Raw genomic sequence first — 19,689 nt, 5'->3', positions numbered from 1 at the left:
ATATACAGCAAGCCGACAGCTAACATCAAATTGAATGGAGAGAAACTCAAAGCCTTTCCACTAAAATTAGGAACGCGACAAGGTTGTCCACTCTCTCCATACCTCTTCAATATAGTGCTTGAAGTTCTAGCAATAGGAATAAGACAACATAAGGGGATCAAGGGGATTCGAATTGGAAAGGATGAAGTTAAACTTTCGTTATTTGCTGACGATATGATAGTATACATAAATGACCCCAAAAACTCAACCAAAGAAGTTCTACAGCTGATAAACACCTATAGTAAAGTGGCAGGATACAAGATCAACTCCAAAAAATCAGTGGCCCTCCTATACACAAAGGATAAAGAAGCACAGAGGGAAATCAGAGAAAACTCACCTTTCACAATAGCCACAAATAGCATAAAATATCTTGGGGTTACTCTAGCCAAGGAAGTGAAAGACCTATTTGACAAGAACTTTAAGTCTTTGAAGAAAGAAATTGAGGAGGATACCAGAAAATGGAAAGACCTTCCCTGCTCTTGGATTGGGAGAATCAACATAGTAAAAATGGCAATTCTACCAAAAGCAATCTATAGATTCAATGCAATCCCCATCAAAATCCCAACAAAATTCTTCACAGACCTTGAGAGAACAATATTCAACATTATATGGAAAAAAAAACCCCAGGATAGCCAAAACAATCTTATACAATAAAGGAACTTCTGGAGGCATTACCATCCCTGACTTCAAACTCTATTACAGAGCTACAGTATTGAAAACAGCTTGGTATTGGCATAAGAACAGAGAAGTCGACCTATGGAATCAAATAGAAGACCCGGATACTAGCCCACAAACCTATGAACAATTAATTTTCGACAAGGGAGCTAAAGGTATACAATGGAAGAAGGAAAGCATCTTTAACAAATGGTGCTGGCATAACTGGATGTCAACCTGTAGAAGAATGAAAGTAGATCCTTATCTATCACCATGCACAAAACTCAAGTCCAAATGGATTAAAGAAATCAATATTAATCTGTCCACTTTGAACCTGATAGAAGAGAAAGTGGGAAGTAGTCTACAAGATATAGACACAGGAGGCCACTTCCTAAGTAGAACCCCAGTAGCACAGACAATAAGAGAAACAATGAATAAATGGGACCTCCTGAAACTGAGAAGCTTCTGTAAAGCAAAGGACACTGTCAGTAAGACAAAAAGGCTACCTTCTGACTGGGAGAAGATCTTCACCTACCCCTCATCAGACAAAGGTCTGCTATCCAAAATATACAAAGAACTCAAGAAACTAGACACTAAAACTCTAATTAACCCAATTAAAAAATGGGGTACTGAACTGAACAGAGAATTCACAACAGATATACTTCGAATGGCCAGAAGACACTTAAGGTCATGCTCAACCTCCTTAGCGATCAGGGAAATGCAAATCAAAACCACTTTGAGATACCATCTTACAACTGTCAGAATAGCTAAAGTCAAAAACACCAATGATAGCCTATGCTGGAGAGGATGTGGAGTGAGGGGAACACTCATCCATTGTTGGTGGGAATGCAAACTTGTGCAGTCACTGTGGAAATCAATGTGGCAGTTTCTCAGGAAACTAGGAGTCAACCTCCCTCAGGACCCAGCAATTCCACTCTTGGGAATATACCCAAGAGATGCCCTATCATACTACAAAAGTATTTGTTCAACTATGTTCATAGCTGCACTATTTGTAATAGCCAGAACATGGAAACAACCTAGGTGCCCCTCAATAGAAGAATGGTTAGAGAAGGTGTGGAACATATATACATTAGAGTTTTACTCAGCGGTAGAAAGCAATGACATCTTGAATTTTGCATGCAAATGGATGGAAATAGAAAATGCTTTACTGAGTGAGGTAACCCAGATCCAAAAAGAGGAATATGGTATGTACTCACTCATAAGTGGATTCTAGCCATAGTTAAAGTTCTTTGAGTCTAGAATTTGTGATCCTAGAGAAGCTAAATAAGAAGGTGAACCTGAAGAAAATCATATAGTTATCCCCCTGGATAGTGGAACTAGGCAAGATTGCCAGGCCAACTCGGGTGCATGGGGGGTGGGGGGGGGGGTGGTAGTAAGGGAAGATGTTCAGGGAGAGGGGAGAGGGGGAGGATTGGGGATGGCTTGGGGGAATGGGAGGGAGGGAGGGAGGAAGGATGGCTGTGGGAGCAGGAAGGTTTATATTTCATCTAAGGGAGCCATTTTAGGGTTTGCAGGAGACTTGATTCTGGATGGGTTCCCAGTAAAAATTAAATAAAAAAATAAAAAAGAATAAAAAAATAGTTAAAAAAAAAGAAAACGCTTTACTGAGTCAGGTAAGCCAGACCCAAAAAGAGGAATATGGTATGTATTCACTCATAAGTGGATTCTAGCCATAATTAAAGGTTTTTGAGCCTATTATTCGTGATCCTAGAGAAGCTGGATAGGAGGGTGAACCTGAAGAAAATTCAGGTAGTTTTCCTCCTGGAGATTGGAAATAGACAAGAGTCCCAGGTAACTTCGGGTGCTTGAGGGGGGGGTGGGAGGGTTGCTGGAAGGGGAGAGGGTTAGAGAGAAGGGAGCAGGTGAGGAATGCAGAATGCTCGGGGGACTGGGAGTGGGGGAGGGAGGAAGGATAGATATGGGATCAGGGAAGAATATATGTCAACTAAAGGAGTCAGTTTAGGGTTTACTAGAGACTTGATTATAAATGGGATCCCAGGTCCAAGGAGAGATCCCCAGATTGTTCTCTGGATAGAGGAGAGGGTGCCTGAACTGGCCTTGGCCCATAACCATGCTGATGTATATTTTGCTTATCACCATAGATCCTTCAGCTGGCGATGGATGGAGATGGAGATGGAGACCCACATTGGAACACTGGACTTTACTCGCTAGGTACAAAGGAGAAGCAGAAGGAAAGAAAACGTGAGCAAGGAAGGCAAGATCAGAGGGAACCTTCATCTGACAAGGGATGGCGATACAGACTGAGACCCACATTGGAGCACCGGACTGAGTCCTGAAAGGTCCAAATGAGGAGCAGAAGGAGGAAGAACATGAGGAAGGAAATCAGGACAGCGAGGGGTGCGATCACCCACTGATACAAGGGGACTGATCTAATGAGAGTGTAAGAGTCTGCATTTCCCAGTGGATTCCCACGCCCGACCCAGGCTGCGCACTTCCTGAATTCGGGCCCACGAGAAGGGACAATTGTCCTGAGGGCTGAAAAAGACACACAGACAAAAGAGACCTGGCTCATTTACAAGAGTAAATGGCAACTTTATTAAGCATAAGTCGGGTATATATACTGTGGGGCAAAAAGACACCAGCCCCCCATCAGGAACAGGGAAAGAGAAAAGTCAGGGGGCCGCACCCAAGGTCGGAGAGCAGCTGAACAGAGAAAAGAGGAAGCCAGGTGGGCTTGCTCAGGCTCAGAGAAAAGCTGACCCAGGAACCTTGCCTGCGGGCAAGAACCTTGCTTGCAGGTGGAATTACCAAGACAGAAGAGTTCTCTCTGAGCTATACCCTTGGGCTGTAGGTGAAATTAACATAACAGGAGAGGGCAGTTCTATGCCACACCCTCAAGCTGATGCAGTGGAACCAGGAAGCAGAACAGCCCTGCATGGTGCCTCGGGAAAATGGGGAACCTGTGTACCTACATGAGAGTTCACCAAGGCCAGTTGTCTGGGACTGAGCTAGCATGTAATCCAGCCAGATTCTCTGATTGAGGTCGGATTCTCTGAATGTGGCTGGCCCGGAGTCTTTCTGAAAAGCCATCGACAATGACACTGGGACTTGTTTCCTCTGCATATACAGGATTTTTGGGATCCAGTCTGTTTGGATGCTCACCTTCCTGGACCTGGTGGGAGGGGGGAGGAGCTTGGACTGCCAGCAGGGTGGGAGACCCTGACTGCTATTGGGGATGGAGAGGGAGGAGGGGAGGGAGTGGGGGGAGTGGGAGGGTGTTGGGAGGAGGGGCAGAAATGGAGACTTTTCTATTTTAATAAACTTTGAGGAAAAAAAAAGAAAAATCAGACATATAAATATTTTGTGTTATTAAAATACTGTTAGCATTTGTGTGTTTTCAACTACTGGACAGGACTAGAATTATATCATAGTTATAGAGTTCTTGCTAGAAAAATCACATGAATTTATACCAAAGACCACTCACCACTATTGAAATTACACAATTATTATCACTCTACTATACACCTAGTTATATATATATATATTGGTATGATTGAGTTCATAGTGGAGGGACCCCTTCCTCAGAACAGAGCCTTTCATATCAATAACGGAAACTACAGGATTCTGATTATAGGTAAAATGGATCATAAGTTTCTCTGCTCTTGGGTAGAGCCATGACATTCTGAAGTGCCTGTAAGGTCAATAACAGATACATAATCATTAGAAGATGATTGTCTAGATGAAGTCTCTCTGAAACAAGCAAGGACATATTATTGTCGCTCCATGAGAGAAGTCAAAGAGATCTATTAATCACCTGAATATGAAAACACTTTTCATGAAGATGTCTGCACTCAAGGCTTCAGAAGTAGTAGTGATTCAAAGTATAGCTTGACCTATTGGTCTACATTCATCCTGAGAATGTGTTATGTTCCACTTGGCCTATCTCACTGTGGTTTTTTATGGAGTCTGAGTTCTGTCCTCAGAGATTCTGAGGATGGTGAATCCAAAAAATATCTTGATGACAGTTCTATATTTAAATGACACACTTGTGCCTGTGTTACATGTCTGGGTACCTAAGTGTGAATCATATATTCAGTGTGTCATTTTTCTTATTAAATTTAATATAAAAATTTCAACTTGAGTATTAGATTATTTTCAACTATTTATTTAACTTTATTTTGCTGTTGGAGTGTGTATCATGGTGCATTGCTTGCTAAGTACTTTCTCACCTCTGTGCAACAGAACTTAGACCAATTTTCAATTTCATAAACTCTAAAAGATTTAATTTATTATTAAGCAATTAATTAACTGCCTACATGGTTTTTAGATGATAAGTTTAATTAGTCTGATAAGCATATTGCATTGGCATATTGGTTATTTCAGAGAGAAATATTTTCCATTTCTAATCTAGTATTCTTAATTCTGATAAATGTAAACATCATAAAATATAAATATTTAATAAGTATAAATGTTATTAATACATTCTATAAGGCAAACACATGTAATGAAAGTTATTTTTGCCCAAGAAAATATTCCCTTTTCTTTAAAATATAAAAAGAGTCTGTGCTACAATAAGAGAAACAATGAATAAATGGGATCTACTGAAACTGGGAAGCTTCTGTAAAGCAAAGGACACTGTCAGTAGGACAAAAAGGCTGCCTTCTGACTGGGAGAAGATCTTCACCAACCCCTCATCAGACAAAGGTCTGCTATCCAAAATATACAAAGAACTCAAGAAACTAGGCACTAAAACTCTAATTAACCCAATTAAAAAATGGGGTACTGAACTTAACAGAGAATTCACAACAGATGAACTTCGAATGGCCAGAAGACACTTAAGGTCATGCTCAACCTCCTTAGCGATCAGGGAAATGCAAATCAAAACCACTTTGAGATACCATCTTACACCTGTCAGAATAGCTAAAGTCAAAAACAGCAAAGATAGCCTATGCTGGAGAGGATGTGGGGTGAGGGGAACACTCATCCATTGTTGGTGGGAATGCAAACTCGTGCAGCCACTGTGGAAATCAGTGTGGCGGTTTCTCAGGAAACTGGGAGTCAACCTCCCTCAGGACCCAGCAATTCCACTCTTGGGAATATACCCTAAAGATTCCCTAACATACTACAAAAGCATTTGTTCAACTATGTTCATAGCTGCACTATTTGTAATAGCCAGAACATGGAAACAACCTAGGTGCCCCTCAATAGAAGAATGGTTAGAGAAGGTGTGGAACATATATACATTAGAGTTTTACTCAGCGGTAAAAAACAATGACATCTTGAATTTTGCATGCAAATGGATGGAAATAGAAAACGCTTTACTGAGTGAGGTAAGCCAGACCCAAAAAGAGGAACACGGTATGTATTCACTCATAAGTGGATTCTAACCATAATTAAAGGTCTTTGAGCCTATTATTCGTGATCCTAGAGAAGCTAAATAAGAAGATGAACCTGATGAATATTATTTAGCTATCCACCAGGAGGTAGGAAATAGACAAGAGTACCAGGTAACCTCGGGTGCATGGGGGGGTGGGAGGGTCGATGGAGGGGGAGAGGGCTAGAGAGAAGGGAGTAGGGGAGGAACGGGGAAAGCTTGGTCACCGGGGATGGGGGGGGAGGGAGGTAGGATGAATATGGGATCAGGGAACAATATATTTCAACTAAGGGAGCCATTTTAGGGTTTACAGGAGACTTGATTATATATGGGATCCCAGGTCCAAGGAGAGATCCCCCAGATTGCTCTCTGGACAGAGGAGAGGGTACCTGAATCGGCCGTGGCCCATGACCATACTGATGTATATTTTGCTTATCACCATAGATCCTTCCTCTGGCGAAGGACGGCTATGCAGTCGGAGGCCCACATTGGAGCACCGGATTGAGCCCCCCGAGGTCCGGAGGGGGAGCGGAAGGAGGAGGAACATGAAAGACGAAATCAGTACTGCGAGGGATGCTGTCACCCACTGATACAAGGGAACGGATCTGATGAGAGTTTACCAGGGCCAGTCGGACTGGGACTGAACGAGGACGTGATCTAGCCAGATTCTCGGAATTTGGCCGGATTCTCTGACTGTGGCTGGCCCGGGGTCTTTCTGAAAAGCCATTGACTATGACACTGGGACCTGTTTCCTCTGCATATGCTGGATTTTGGGGATCCAGTTTGGACGCTCGCCTTCCTGGACCTGGAGGGAGGGGGAGGGAGCTGGAGCTTCCCACAGGGCAGGAAACCCTGACTGCCCTGGGGGACGGAGGGGAAGGAGGGGGGGAGTGGGGGGAGTGGGAGGGTGTTGGGAGGGGGGGCGGAAATGGAAACTTTTATAATTTAATAAAATTTACTAAAAAAAAAAAAGAGTCTGTGCTATAATTAGATATTTTTCCAAGCTATTTAACATATATTTGGATATATATTAATATAGCTGTCTTGCTGTAAAGAAAATATCCCTGTTAGGAAAAATACATATTAATTATGAACTAGGAATTAAAATGTATATCATAATCCATGTTCTAGTCTTCTTTGTACAAGACATATATGTACAGATTTCACAGCCATTCTATATGAGATGTCTGCTTTAGAAGAGGGAAAACGGATGAAATATGTTGCAATAATTATTTAAATTCTGTTACTGATGTTTAAGCCTTAAAAGGGACAGAGTCACCTGTGCTTTACATCTTTCAATTTTTCTGTAAAAGGAAAACCTTTGGATACAATCTATATTTAAATTTAATATTTAATCATATCAAAATTCTCATTGATATCCTGACTAGATAGACACTTTTTATCTAGCTTGGTCAGATACAATTTAGTCATGTAAATTAATTTATGATTATGACTTCAACATCTTTCAGAGAATAATGAAACCATAAAACAAAACAAACAGACTCCATTAAAATAAACAAGAGTCCGAATCAAGGATGAGCATTTGGGGAGGTGAGGTGACAAATGAGAGAAAGTTTGGATAGAAAAGTAGAAACTTTAATGGGCATCTCTCTGATTTTATTAAACTCCATGAATGCCACTATTAGCTCACCCAGAACACATCTGTATAATGAAGAAGACCAACAACTCTCTTAATGACAGGTAAGGGAAATGTACTTTCTTCCTAAACAAGGAGCATGGGCAACATCACTCAGATTTGACTCAGAAGAGCACCAATCTCTATTTGTGTAGAAATTTGGCCTGAACATTTGGAAACTTTTTAGCTCAGTTTGGCTGTGAGTAACATATAACTCAAAATAATAGTGCATTAGCCAAGATTGGAGTCTATTGCTTTCGCACGTAAGCATTTTTAAAAAAGAAAATCTAGGTCTGTAATGGAGTGTTTTCTCTGTATAATCTTCGGAAGCTGAATGTACTTCTCTAATGCTGCTTACAGACTCCCTAGAGTCATCCTGAAAATGACGTCATAGTGAAAGATGGATGATTAGACTCCAATTATTGTCTTTGCATTCAAGATAGAATAAAGTGAGAAGAGAGGGATAAGAGCAAACAGTAGCCCTTATTAGTTTAGCTTTCTAGAAGGTTTAGGGAAGCAAAATAACAGATATTTTCTGATGACATATCCCACAAGGTACCCTTGACTAAGAAAACTACTATTAAATAGGGTATACTCAAACAGACTCAGTTTGCAAGCCTCACTGTGAAGCCATCTAAGTGTCCTAGGAAAGACTACACATAGAAAACATTAAAAGATAAAAAGCTTGCATTTGAAGCCCAAGCTCATAGGATTCCATTTAATAAGAGAAAATGGAACTGAGCACTGATACTATATATTATGAGCAACAAAAGGCCTTGAGAATTACTCCATTGTGTAAATGTAGCAAATTTCAGTTTAGTGGCACCTGGGTGGTTTCCAGATTCTGGCTATGAGAAATGATGCTGCTATAAACATAATTGAGCAAATGTTTTTGTGTTATGATTAGATGAGATACTGTGCAGGCTGGAAACATTATGGGGATAAGGAGAAACCAGGTGCTAGGGAATCACCTAGGAATCCCCAACTAAGACACATAGCAATAGTGGATAGGGTGCTTGAACTAGTCTTCCCCTATAATCAGATTAGTGAGTACAATAATTATCATCATAGAACCTACATCCAATAATGGATGGAATGAATAATAAGACTTCATATTAAAATATTAAACAGTCTTTTAACAAGTGTGCAGCAAATGAGGACAATGACTTCAAAATGTAAACAATGTATAGGTATCTTGATCAGAGGTAGAAATGCATAGCGCAATATGACAAATAAATACTAAAATTGCATAAAGATACAAAATAGCTTCAACAGACGTAGAAATATCTATGTATACAATATGACAAAATAATTTTGCATAGGTACCCAAATTTTGTTAAAAGAATATCATATTAAACATAGCAAATATAATTAAAATTTGTATCAATATACAAGAATCTATACCAATGTAAATTGTTTATAAATAATAGCTCACAAGTATTCTCATACTTACTCACTTTTATTATTAGTGCGAGTAAGCTCACACTGATCTATTTATTATCACACACAATCCTTCTTTATTTTTAGTAGAGATCCCTGAGCCTACTTAATTTCCACCCCTAAACCTATAACACTTATAACAAACACCAATAGATGTCCTTAATTCTGAGGACAAATTTGGTTGGAAGAGGAGATTTCATCTTTTAGAATTATTTTTAGTTGTCACGGGGGTGATCTTTTTTCTATAGGATCCTATAAAAACTAAATTGATGGTTAAGTAAAAGGACATAGGTTTGGGAAGAAAAAGAAAGAGTATAAACAGTTAAAAAATAAAACAAAGTCTTTAAAGAGACAATAAAGTAGTATAAAAGAATACAGACAGACATAGATTAAAGGAGTAAAAGTAATTTTTTAAAAGCTTTGTAAAGATGAAATATACAGAGTCTGGAATTAGATATACTATTCTGTTTTTTTTTTAATTTTTCACTGCATAGAGACATTTGTTTGTGGGGGCTGTTAAGCTAAATCAACATATATATTTTAAAGGTATCATGACTCCAAAATTTTAGTTTTATGATATGTTTCTTTGGAAAACAGGTTCTGCTTTTGCTTTCATAGAAGAGAACTTGTGAATTCCTTTGAGTATAATGGTTTGATCAAACAAGAGCTCCTGAAGTGATGGCCTAGGTGGTCTAGCATCCACATCAGCTTCAGAACAGATGGCTGAGATGGACTAACCACACAGGATTCCCCATGAATGACATGATTAACAGCACTCTTAATCAAAATGGTCAAAAAACTATGCCCAAATTCCCAAACATTGTTTATAAATTATTATTTACATTTAAATGGGGTTAATTGTAAGTGATTAACGTTTGTAGTCAATATCTATTACAAAAGTAAGGAGGATATGATACAGAGATAAATACTTTGCAATAGTATGGATGTTGTTCTATTGGTACAGCTTTAAGTTCAATGTTTTTACACTGTGTTTATTTCTGCTCTTGTTTGCGATTTTATGTTTGTGCACTTCATCTAAAAATGTATAGTTAAGAAATTAAGTTATCTATAATAATCAAACTTGTAATCAGGTTAGTTAGCGTTTCTAAAGATATAGAGATACATTTCAGATGGATAGATATTCTTCAACCCTTTGAAAGATTTGAAGAATATGACATTTAAAATGTTTTAAGAACTTAGACTTTTATTTATGGCTAAAATCCACTTATGAGTGAGTACATACCATATTCCTCTTTTTGGGTCTGGCTTACCTCGCTCAGTAAAGCATTTTCTCTTTCCATCCATTTGCATGCAAAATTCAAGATGTCATTTCTTTTTACCGCTGAGTTGAATTCTAAAGTGTATATGTGCCACACCTTCTTTATCCATTCTTCTATTGAGGGGCACCTAGGTTGTTTCCAGGTTCTGGCTATTACAAATAATGCTGCTAATATTTATGGTAATGTTCTAATATGAACATTAATGATGTTCATAATAATGAACATAGTTGAACAAATGCTTTTGTAGTATGATAGGGCATCTCTTGGGTATATTCCCAAGAGTGGAATTGCTGGGTCCTGAGGGAGGTTGACTCCCAGTTTCCTGAGAAACCGCCACACTGATTTCTAAAGTGCTTGCACAAGTTTGCATTCCCACCAACAATAGATGAGTGTTCTCCTTACTCCACATGCTCTTCAGTGTAAGCTATCATTGGTGTTTTTGATTTTAGCCATTCTGACAGGTGTAAGATGGTATCTCAGAGTTGTTTTGATTTGCATTTCCCTGATTGCTAAGGAGGTTGAGCATGACCTTAAGTGTCTTTTGGCCATTCGAAGTTGTTCTGTTGAGAATTCTCTGTTCAGTTCAGTGCCCCATTTTTTACTTGTCTTGACCTATAGCCACACTGATGAATATATTGCATATTACCATAGAACCTTCATCTGGTAACAGATGGAGATGAAGACAGAAACCCACACTGGAGCACTGGACTGAGCTCCCAAGGTCCTAATGAGGAACAGAAGGAGAGAAAACATGAGCAAGGAAGTCAGGACCACGAGGGGTGCATTCACCCACTGAGACGGTAGGACAGATTTAATAGGAGCTCACCAAGGCCAGTTGGAATGGGACTGATGGAGCATGTGATCAAACCGGACACTCTGAATGTTGCTGACGGTAGAGGGTAACTGAGAAGCCAAGGACAATGGCGCTGTGCTTTGATTCTACTGCATGAATGGGCTTTGTGAGAGCCTTGTCTGTTTGGATGCTCACCTTCCTGAACCTGGGGGGAGCGGGAAGGACCTTGGACTTCCCATAGTGTAGGGAACCCTGACTGCTCTTTGGCCTGGAGAAGGAGGGGGAAGGGGAGTGGGGGGAAGGGAGGAGGGTTATGGGAGGAAGGGAGGGGGGAAGTGGTAGGAGGGGAGGAGGTGGAAATTTTTAATAAAAAAAAATTAAAAAAAGAACTTAGACTTTTCTCGACAGTGAGATGTGTCTGCTTTTGGCAGCAACAATTACTTCAGAGGAGTTGATGGACATTGAAGAAACTTGTTATAGAATTTGCCTTCAAGCCATACAGTGGTGGTACATGCATTTAATTCCAGCACTTGGGAGGCTAGCCATTTGGGCAAAAAACTGCATTTTTCCTGGACTGCTTGATGGTGTGCTGTATGAACTATACATGCAGGACCCACAGAAAAGTGACTGCTGAATTTTCCAAAAGACAAGATGGTCCTTCAGGATTCCTGCATCACAGAAAAAAAAAAGAAAGAAAAGAAAGAGAAAAAAACTGCCAGAAATTCTTTGGACACAGAAGAAAGCAACTAATGAAATTTGTCATTAAAAAGCAAAACAGTTTTCAGATTTCCTGCTTCATGGAAAAGTCTGCTGGACACTATGGGCCTATAGGCTGAAGATGGATGTGCCAAACCTACCAAGAACTTTAGATGACTGTCAAGGCAGTGAGATGTCTTTGTCAATTCCAGAGTTTTGGCAGTTGCTTACAATGCACTTTCTGTTTACTTAGATGAAATTATATCCTTCTGGAGTATAAAGAGTTAGAGACAAATAGTGCTTTCCTTGTTATGAAAAAAGATAAATTAGATATAAAGCTTTAGACTCACAAAGATAGGATAGATGATAGAGTATTTTCCTTATTTTGCTAAATGTAAATGGAATAAATATTGTAATTATAATTCTTGCTTGATAACTGTTTTGTATATGTAATTTTACGATGTTAAATTTAAAAATTTCCTTTTTAATTAGACAAAAAAGGGGAAATGAGATAGAATGTCTTTCTGTAAATGTATTTCTTTATTTGTTAATGAATACTTTGGGCTATGGCAGGTCAGAATAAAGTCAGGAAGGAAATACAAACAGAGATCTAGGGAGAGAGTAGGTGAAGTCAGGGAGACACCATGCTTGTTAACTTTTACCAGTAGGTCACAGCACCATGGTGATACTCAGATTGATAGAAATGGGTTAATTTAAGATGTAAGAGTTAATTAATAAGAAATCTGGACTAATAGGCCAAACATTGCTGTAATTGATATAGTTTCTGTGTGAGTATTCGGGTCTGAGAGGCCAGGATATGAACAAGAAGTCTCCATTTACACCGAGTTTTTCATAAAACCTCGGTTCTCTAGAACTGTTACAGAACTTCTAACAAAAGCATTTAATAACACAACTATTAAAAAACTACCTTGCACACGGTAAGCCCGACAGCAGCCACAGAACAATGAATTAAATCAGATCTCCTCATACATTTCTGAGTAGACATTTCTTGCCACATAGATGAGCAAAACACCTGAATTTACCTTCTCAAATATTTTAATAAAACCTTTTTTGAACTATTTGACTAAACTGGAGAGTTAAGTATTTTTAAAGATCTAAACTGGGGTAGATACCACTCTTTCAGTTAGTTGCTGGTGCTGGCATTTTGAGCAAATAATAGGATAACACTTATTTCCTGGAAAAATAAAGTCTGAAGATTTAGAAGTGACAGCATCAGCAATGGCTTCAACAACGGTTACATAAAATGTTAAGATATCACCAGGAAGTCCCATTTCACACTTCCAAAAACTGTTAGGGGATGTGTGGGTGTTTGGGTGTGGAAAAAATAGTCTGTATATTGTCTCAGAGTTTGTAATAGAATCTTAAAAAGAAGTATTTCCCAGATATAATTCTGTAGTCAGTAGACAACCTAGTGATTGTGTGAAAAATGAACACTCTTGAGGAAGACTTCTTTGTACCTCTATTTTAAGAAAAGGAATTCTAACATAAACTTTTGCAGTATAAAATAAAAATCATTGCAAGTGGCATATGATTTGGCATCAAATCCTTTCTTCTTTTGCCTAGCAAGTAGAGGTATTAGAGGAACATACATGGCAAACCTGGTATCTTTATATCTGCAATACTGCCATGATTCTATGGAAAACAACACTAGAAAAAAAAGGAGTTCTAAAAATGAAAGGCAGTATTTTAAATCTTTAGTTCCTTTTATTTTTTATATTTTCCTAAACGTTTGTAGAAATAAATAACTTAATGTGACTTATTAGACCTGAAGAAAAGACACATTGTCCATAAAATGTTTCAAAACAGGTTTCCATTGTAGTTTACCAAGATAGAATCTATAGAAGACACCTGTATGTACTTGCTGGATGCTGGCTTCCAGTTTAGACTAATTATCCATATTCTTCCACTAGTTGTAACGTATTACTTGGGATAATTACCCTTACTAAGGATAACTTGCTTTATATAAAATCACATATTAAAAAATCAAAATCATGAATATAAATATGCCAGGAGAGTCAAGAAGAACCTTAAGCCTGAGAACTGGACTATCTATCCCAAAGCAACACCTCTGTAACTTGTTCTTCAATCCACAGACCCTCCAAGAACAGGATACTATGTTTCATCAAAGTTTACTTTTAGATCTTCTTGGTATCTATTAATGTAACTTTAAGAAGAAATGGTAGGATTGATATTCTCCTTCTAACTGTTGCTTACATGAATGACAGTAAAAACTGAGAAAGTTTTTTAGAAATCTCATTAAGGAATTGAGAACTTAGAACAATTTAGCATCAACAAAACAAAAACAAGCAAATTTAAAGGTAAAATCCAGTTCTTCCATGAGACTACAACATGGTAAGAAGAACTGAAATGCAATCTTAGGTATGTGTTGAAGGCTGACTGAGGCACATATTCAAACAGAATGAATATAAGCAAAGAGAATAGGATTGTAATCAAATATATTTGATGCCATGATTAAAGACCAACAAAATGGGCCTAAAATTAAATGTGAAATTTAAAACTATAACTCTTCTGGAAGAAAGGTTATCAGAACATGTCAATAAGCAAAGTCATTAAAATATTCTGAGAGTAGGGGCCCTGGCACAGCACTGAAGGGACTGAAGCACCGAGGGACTGGATGGATTCAGTACTGAGGGACCAGTTATTGTCATGAGTATGAAAATGACGTGTCTGCAAATATGAATGCATTGTAAAGAATAATAGAGAAGACAAAAATAGTTATATATAATATAAATAATTTTAAATCAGAGTTATAAACATTTTGTCTGTCCACAAATATAATGCACTAATAAAGCTTCATGATATCAGTGACCAATTTCCAATATACATCTAACATGTACATGAAATATACAAGCAATAATTAATAATAAATATTAAAAGAAAAGCTCATTATAATTTAAACCTGAGAACAATCTTAAGCAAATATTTTAGAGGTAAGTGACACAGTGACAAAGAAATAAAAAGATGCTCTAAGTCTGAACCTACGTGGGAGGTACCAGGAGGTCAGCATGAGATTCTATATTACAACCACTATGTAAGTAGAATGAAAAGGCAGCATGAGCATTACTTAAAGTATCAAATACTCCTCCAAGTTGTGTAAAATACTATAATTCCTTTATTTGCTATAGGTAAAAAGAATATATAGTCCTTGTACCTTAACCACTATGCTTTTTGTGATTTAATCTAGAGGAAGTCAAAATGTCTATCTATAAAATTATGTATACATTTTCTAATTTGTCTTTTTTCATATAATAAAAAAAGAAAATCTGAGGAAAGTACTTAAACAAAGGAATAAATAAAAACAGTATAAGTTTTTTTTTAGAAAAAAAGTACCAAAAAAGAATAGAATTAACACACAAGTCAATTAATCAAAATAAGAAACTATGCCGAGAAGAAACAACCAAAGAGAAAATATCAGATTTTCATGTTTTGTTTTGTTTGATGAAATGCATGATGCTGTAGAGCTGATTTAGGGAGATATGGGGTTGGAACAGTAATTGAACCATGAACATGTGGCACAGGAAACTTCAGAGGAGATGAAGAGAACCATGTTCTCTAGGGTGAATGAAGTATTTTAAATTATGATTTTAGTGATTGTTATATGATAAATAGAAATTTCAAAATTTATTGAGTCCTGTGAAATACATGGTGGTTTATATAAATTTTATTTTTACCAAAATGTTGATTGTGGAAAAGAATAACTAAAAATGAATGGAAGTCATCATATAACTATAAATGTCATTCACTAGAATTTTCTTGAGTTCATTAGAAACAACTGAAAGCAAGTTTGCATACCATAGCTTATTCCACTTTTATTTATTGCTGCTCAAGCCGGAAAATAGCCCAATATCATTCAGAATGTAAGTTGGATAACGTCAAAGTAATTGGTACAACTAGGCAGGCCATAAAAATGTAGTCTATTGGTTCCCACTGAAGATGGGTAAAGCTTAAATAAACTCTGTTAAGGGAAAGAAATCAGCTCCCAAAGGCTGTTTAAGGTATGATTTTATTTACATGCTATTCTAGGCCTGAGCAATAAGGATTCTATAAGATGGGGTTGGGAGACTTGCATGCAAGAAATAACTGGGGTGAAAAAATGATTCTGTGCAGAACACGTATGGCTATCTCATAAGGCACTGTCAAACTTACAAACAAAACTTTAGTGATATGAAAGTGTAAGTGTGTGTGTGTGTGTGTGTGTGTGTGTGTGTGTGTGTGTGTGTGTAAATTCAAGAAAACAGAAGCCAGGCCAACATCCTGAAGAGTGAATAAAGAAAACGTTGGATATTTACACAATGAAGGATTATTCAGCTGTTTAAAAAATAACATCATGAAATGTGCAGACCAATGGATAGAACTGGAAAAAGTCATCTGGCATGAAGTAACCCAGGGTAGGACGACAACCATGGTATTTACTCACTTATAAGTGGATATTAGCTGTAAAGCAAAGGATAATCAAGCTACAATCCAAAGACCTAAAGAGCCTATATAACAAGAAGGCTTTAGTGGGGATACTTAGATCTCTGTGGAAAGCAGAAATAGAACAGATTTTCTGGGTGGACTGGGGGCACGTGGGGATGGGAAGATGATGGATCAGGTGGGGAAGGAATAGAGGAGAGTACTGAAAGAGATATTGTAGTGGAGTGGGACATTTCTGGGTGATACAGAAACCTGGTAAAAGGGAAACACCCAGATATCCACAATGATAACCCCAGCAAAGACTCTAAGCAATAGCACATATGTAGCCTGAACTGGCCATTTAATATGACCAGGCAAGATATCTAGTTGAGGAATTGGGAAACCAACCCAGCCACATAACCATTAATCTACAGTGTGTCCTGTAAGGGTGGAAAAGAGACTGTGGGAGTGGCCTACCCACAACTGTTCCAACCTCAGACCATCACAAGAGAGAGCTCACCGCTGACATTGTCTAGAGTGCCAAGACCCTGAGACTGGATGGTTTAGAGACCTTGGATAGAACCAAACATGACTGGAGAAAAAAAAAGTCAAATGATGCCAAAAGATATTCTGCTATACTCATAGATTGTGACCTATCCCAATTGTTATCAGAGAGGCTTCACTCATTAACTGATGGAAAGAGTTGCAAGACCCGCAGCCAAACAATAGGAAAATCTCAGGGTAACCTGCTGAAGAAATGAAGGATTAAGAGTCAAAGGAATCAAGGACATCATAAGAAAACCCCCAAGAACTACTAACTTAGACTTATAGGAACTAACAGAGATTCAACTGACAACCAGTGAGCCTGCACGGGACTGACCTATGCCCTTTGCATATATGTAGTAGTTGTATACCTTGGACTTCTTTTGCGACTCCTAACAGTGAGAGTAGGGGCTATCTCTGAGTTTTTTTCTGACTTCCGAAACCCTATTTTTTATATTGGGTTGCCTTGACTAGTCTTAATACAAGAAAAGGTGCAACTAGATATGCCATGTTTTATTGATGTCCATGAGAGGTCTAGCCTTTTCTGTATAGAAATGGAGGAAGAGAGGATTGGGTTGGAGGATGGAGCGTACAGGGTAGGTAAGGGTAGGGCCTGGGAGGAAAGAGGGGAGGGTAAATTATGGTAGGGATGTAAAATAAATTTAAAAAACTGAAAAACAAATAAAAACCACAATGCTTGTAAAATAAATTTATAACATATAACGCTGAATTAGACTATATTTAATTTATGATAAAGTTACAATAAAAGCGAATAAAACTGCTTGCTTTTAAAAATAATTTTGATTGACAAAAACTGCTATATTCTGCTTAGAAAATAGCATTACCTACATGCAGAGAGATTAACAAATACAGTAATCTATACATGTATTAATTCCTTTTCTGTTACCATAACAAGACACCATGATTAATGTTCTTATAAAAGAGAGTTTGTGATTTCAGACAGTTAGAGATATTGAGGGCAGGGAAAAACGATGGGAAGAGGAATAAAAACTGTGAGTGCATATTTTTTTCTAGGAGAAAGAGGCTGTGAGAGGCACATTGGGAATGACTTCAGCCTTTTGAAACCTCAAAGCTAGTCACCAGTGACACACCTCTTCCAACAATGTCATACCTCCTAATCTTTCCTAAAAAGTTCTAACTTAGGACCAAGTATTCAACTATATGACCCTATGGGAACCATCTTTATTCAAGTCACTACAGTGTATACATGAATTTCCACCATTTGTTTGTTTAGATAGAAGTAGAAATGATGGAATCCCAGGAATAAAGGGTATACCAGTGTCACGTTAATACCTTCTAAGAACAAACTTTCAAAAGAAGGGGCAAGAACTCTCTTGAAATACAGTTGATAGCTGAACCCAAGCCTGTTTTGTATAAAAAAAAATAAGATGAGCCTGAAACAATCTATGTTCTCAGGAGGTTGAGATAAATCATCAACAGAAAACACACAGAGATTGAGATATATCAAAATTAAACATGGGTAAATCAGTATTAACTCTGACAATTTAAAAATGACGCTATTTGTTTTAGGATAGACAATTATGATTCCTCAGAAATTTGAATAAATAACTAAATAAACCAATGCATGGGTAAGAACAATGGCTTTACAGAACAAATATACATATAAAAAATGTGAAATGAGTACAGAAAGTAGTTAAGTGTCTTTCGAATTAAACAGTTTACCAGTAAACTTTAAATCTGTTGATGAATTTTTAGGTAAAAGAGAATACTTGTAGTATTTCCATGTAGCTTCACACATTTGTTAAATTCCAATCTAAGGAACAGACTTATCAGAGGAAAAACTGAGTTGCCAGTTTGTCCAAGGTGTAGTAGGAGGAGTAGGCCATGTCCCGCCGCCCGGCTAGCTTACACCCGAAATAACCACACAGAAATTGTATTAATTAAATTACTGCTTGGCCCATAAACTCTAGCCTCTTATTGACTAACTCTCACATCTTGATTCAACCCTTTTCTAATAATCTGTGTGTCACCATGAGGTTGTGGCTTACCAGGAAATATTCAGCATGTCTGACCTGGCAGCTTCATGGCGGCTCTCTCTGACTCTGCTTTCTTCCTCCCAGAATTCAGTTCTCTTTTCCATGCCTGCCTAAGCTCTTCCCTATCAAAAGACCAAGGCAGTTTCTTTATTCAACCAATGAAAGCAATACAAAATATAAGAACTCCTATACCTCAAGGGACAAAGGAAAATGTCATCAGTAGAAATCCGTGCAGTCATTCGCACTGTAGTATGAAATATAAAACCTCGTGTATTCTCCTACAGATCATATTACCTGTTAAAAGAGAAAATATCAAATAGCCAAAACTACAGGACACTCGACTAAGTCCTGAGTAGCAATCTGCACCTTCCAAATTACAAAAACAAAGACTACAAACAAACTGATGCTTAAGATATCAGAAATGTGGAGGATATATGAGGCCTTGACCTGAAACCTGGAATGGTATAAAGAAGATATTCTTGGAAAATTGACTGTTGAAATCTAAATAAAGTGCATGCTTTACTTTGGAACAGTGTACCAAAATTAATTTTAATATTAATTAATATGTTATGACTAAATTGAATAAAATATTCAATTTAATATTGAATAAAATACAGGAAGTATTACACAATCTTTACAGTTTAAAAAATCTGAATTTATCATAAATTTAAAAACAAAAATTAATTTAAAGCATGAGCCATTGTATAACTTTAGAAGTGAGAAAAAATCATGACAGTATTTGGACATTAAATGTGTCCATATATCAGCACTGAAAGAGATTTGGGCCTGATAAAATT

The sequence above is a fragment of the Myodes glareolus genome, chromosome 20 (assembly GCF_982192425.1).
Source record: "Myodes glareolus chromosome 20, mMyoGla1.1, whole genome shotgun sequence".
In the NCBI taxonomy this organism is placed as follows: domain Eukaryota; kingdom Metazoa; phylum Chordata; class Mammalia; order Rodentia; family Cricetidae; genus Myodes; species Myodes glareolus.
The sequence above is the reverse complement of the archived record's forward strand: the minus strand, read 5'-3'. Positions refer to the sequence as shown.